This window comes from Mus caroli, chromosome X (genome assembly GCF_900094665.2).
Source record: "Mus caroli chromosome X, CAROLI_EIJ_v1.1, whole genome shotgun sequence".
NCBI lineage: Eukaryota > Metazoa > Chordata > Mammalia > Rodentia > Muridae > Mus > Mus caroli.
Genome location: NC_034589.1, coordinates 57,811,759 through 57,816,102, shown reverse-complemented (window position 1 = coordinate 57,816,102; position 4,344 = coordinate 57,811,759).

Here is a 4,344-nt window from a genome sequence, read left to right as displayed (position 1 = left end):
AATGGAACAATTATAATAGCATAAATAATTCAAATGTGATCCATTTTCTCATATTTTATTATTGGCACTTGACCTTCTTGTAATGATATGAAAGGATATCATCACCGTACAATGAGATTAAATAGTAACAATGAAGAAGGTTCTGTGACATAGCATAAAGTTACTACCTAGGGCATATTTTAAGAAAAGCCTTATAGTTTGCATAATAACTGAGATATCTAGTAGATGACCACTGGGTGAGTAACATACAAAATATTGAGAGACTACATAAAGGGATGTCTAATAATGACAGGTTAAAATTGTATGAAACATCATCACACTTCTCAGGAAAACACACACACACATACATACACACACTTACAATTTCAAGCTTAAGAAGTCTTTATTTTTGGATAGTTCTGAGTTATAATATTTTCTGGCCATACCTAACAATTGCTAACTGAAATGAAAGAAAAAACTCTGCAGATATGAGGCACATGTGTGTGTCCACGCGTATGCATGTGCATTTGTGGTTACATGGGTGCATGTACATGCATGTGTGTGTGCATGTATGTATATATGATTGGAGTGAACTTACATAAGGGATATACTGTTCCTACCAGAAGCCATAGGATAGTAAATAAAAAGCCTAGGTATGTGACACCTCCCATTGAGTTTTTGGACAGAAGTATCCAGGAGACCTTGAATTACCATAGCACTTAGTTGTCCATGATGGACAACTTGGACATGATGACTTAATGGTATGAGACTTTTGATGAAGATACTGTTTTTGCTTTCAGACCTTCAACAAGGGACTAAAGTGCATATTTTACATACCAAAGCAGACCTGGATTCCAGGTTCTCCCAGCATCCCTCAGTCCCTACCTGTCATACCCTGCCCCCAACCCTAAACTTGCCAGCCCAGGGGCTGGACTGCCCTATCTTCAGAGGCTCCTCCCTATATAGTCAAGACATGTTTGCACTCTTCTTCCTCTTCCTCCTCTTCCTCCTCCTCCTCTTCCTCCTCCTCTTTTTCTTCCTTTTCTTCTTCTTCTTCTTCTTCTTCTTCTTCTTCTTCTTCTTCTTCTTCTTCTTCTTCTTCTTCTTNTCCTTTTCTTCTTCTTCTTCTTCTTCTTCTTCTTCTTCTTCTTCTTCTTCTTCTTCTTCTTCTTCTTCTTCTTCTTCTTCTTCTTCTTCTTCTTTTCCTCCTCCTCCTCCCCCTCCTCCTTCCCCTTCTTTTCCTCTTCTCTCTCTGTGCACATGCCCCTTTCTCTCTCCTTCATTCTCTGGTGCATGTCCATTCTCTCTTTCTCTCTTCCTCCCCTTCCCCGTTTTCCCCATGGCAACTTCCCTGGCCATAGTCCTTGGAACCAGTAGACTCTCCTGCCTGAGAGCTGCTTCCCAATAAACCTGTCTTTAATATAATCTAATCTGACTTTAATTGGCTTTTTTCACAGGCATTAGGCAAATAACATATCAGGTGGTGAATACATTTTGGTTTAGATCCTGTGACACCCATCTTCCCAGAATTTGTTGTGGAGCCCAACATTATTGAATTAACATCCCAACTCATAGTTTGAGATTGAACAAATGGTTTATGTGGGGTGGTAACTTCAGAGAAGATGACTCTATATCAGAGGTACCTCCCAGCACAAAGACCTGGTGTTTGTTCAGATGGGGCTTCCTCTGGCATAACATGAGTCCAGAGGGTCCTGGACCTGGATAAGCAGTAGCTGGAGATGGGTACTCATGGAGTCAGAAGACATGATGTATCTAGTATGGGTCTGAGTGAGTGAACTCCTCTCTGGCAAATGAAAGGTGGAAACTCTAGGCTACATTCCATCCTCAGGGTACCAGGCTCACAGAATCCTGACAATTGTTCAGGAGTGGCTGAAAGCAGCCTAAAATGGGGGTTCCAGCCTGGATAAGAAATGCAGTGGTCTGGTGCCAAAGCTGGGGTTCCCAAACTCCTGGACACCCAGACACCGCTGGAAACAGCAAGGAGTCAGGAAAGGAAACAGCAAGGAGACTGGAAAGGAGTAGCCAAAGGCCAGCAATGGGGAACCCGGCTATGCTCAAGGGTGTGTCTGGAGCACAGAGGGACCTTCTTCGGAGAGACTCAAGTGTGGTGGCTCTGCATGAAAAAGGTTTCCCCCCACGGCAGTTCTTGATGAGAAAGACAGTCCTTGCTTGTCCAAACTGTTTATGCATAGTGAGGAATAGATGCATACAACTTACTCAGGGTGGACCAGAGATTAAATGGCTGTTGCAGGAAGAATATTCAGGAAGAGAAGCTTATTGGCTAAATGCTTGGAGCTGGACCATCTAGATACCTCATTAGCATGTGGAACTCTGGAATCTATGCCACATGACTAGTTGTCACAGTGCTCAACTGGGATGTTGTCGTCCTGTGCTCCAGGACAGGAACCTGGTCCATAGAAAGAAACATGAGTCTGGTATGGTAAATATAACCAGGAAGCATAGTGAGGGTACCTACAGCCCTCAGTGAGATGAACCTCCTACTATTATTGTACTAAATGGAAGTAGTATCAATCTGTACTCTAATTTCACATTATTTTGCCCATAAATTACTGGAGCTTTCAGATCTGATCCGAGCAGTTTCTTTGTGCAGTAGATAGTGGCTAACAAAGAAATTTACAATTTATCATGTATTGCTTCTTTGGAAAGGACAGAATGTGGAAGGTATTAAGAGGAAGGGAGGGAGAAAGGAAAGAGAGAAGAGAGGAAAAAAGATGGAACTGAAGGCAGATGTGGAGAAGAAAGAGTAAGCAAAAGGAAGAGGAAAGGAGGAAGAGCAAGAGAAAGAGAATAAAATACACAGACAAATTTTGGGGATAGGGGTGTCAGGCAGATTTGCTTGCTCTTAATGTTTTTGAGTTCAGAGAAATGGATAATTCACTGTAAAAGCTGTAGTGTCAACGAGGAAAAAGCATGGAGTCCTATGATTAGCTTGAAGAATTCCACACCCCAACACACACACACACACACACACACACACACACACACACCACCTGATATAAGACAAAGTCATGTCCTGGCATATTCAGCATAGTAGCTGAATGTGATACTGCTTAGGTCACTTGGTCACTTTGGGGAGAAGCACTTGTTCTAAGGGGAATATATATATATATATATATATATATATATATATATATATATATATCCACAGAAAAGGTGAGGTCTCTCAAGAAAGATGAGAGGAATCTCTGAATTCTTATGGTGCTTCTGTTCTTTATCTCATTATTATCTGTTCCTATGTCATCCCATATAGGACCCAACCAATATCACTGTTTATGTTTGATTCTTACTGAAATCTTGGGAAGCTTAAGAGTTGAGAATTTTTCCTCTGAGGAGTAGCATCAGGTCATCAGATGGTAGACACCCAGACCTTCCCAAGCATCAGGTAAGGACACAGAAATGAGAGTGTAATTTTTACATCTAATAAAATGAATCACATTCCCTCCTAGTTCCGACTGTCAATTTGGCCCCATTTTGGTCCCCCAGGTCAGAATGACCCAAGGTATTGCTTCTAAACTTCAATGGGTGTATTTTGGGGAATATGGCTTTACATCAGCAAATTGAGAGATCACAAAGCTGGCTAATGATCTAGAGTTAAACATCCAGAGAATTCCTGAACTTCTTCCAACCACTAATTCAGAAGGCACTAGACTTATCTTGCTTCAGAAGTTGTTTCTAGGAAGCCCATGTAATTTCCAGTGGTGTTTGCACAAATTTTTCAGGAGTTAGGAAAAAATGAAACCTTTCAAGAGGGGATTCATCAGCTATTTTTCTGCTTTTGTAATAACACACTATGACCAAAGCAACTTACAGAATAAAGAGTTTATTTAGGATTTATGGATCCAGAGTGATAAGAGTGCATCACGGCAGCAGGCACAGTGTCAGGAGCAGCTGAAGACTGACTCATATCTTGAATTGCAAGTATTAAACAGAGCTCAAACTGAGAAGAGCACATGACTTAGAAACCTCAAAGTCTGACTCTAATAGCATCCTTCCTCCAGCAAGACCACATATTTCTTAAGCCTTCCAAACAATGCCACCAATTGGAACCACGTATTCAAATGTCACATTCTATGAGGGATAGTCTTAGCCAAATTATCACAGGTGTTTATATTGGAGTAGCTGGGACAACATCTTAGCATTGTGTATTATTTAAGGAAAGACTGTGAATGAGGTTTAAATGTATACTTCAACAGCAGAGCGCTAAGGAATTCAGTCCTGGCTATGTTCTCCTGTTCGTCCATCAGAGTCCCAGTAAAGGAAGGTCATTGGATTTTTTTTTAATCTAATGTATAATCAAACTCTCTCACTTTCTTTTTTTTTTTT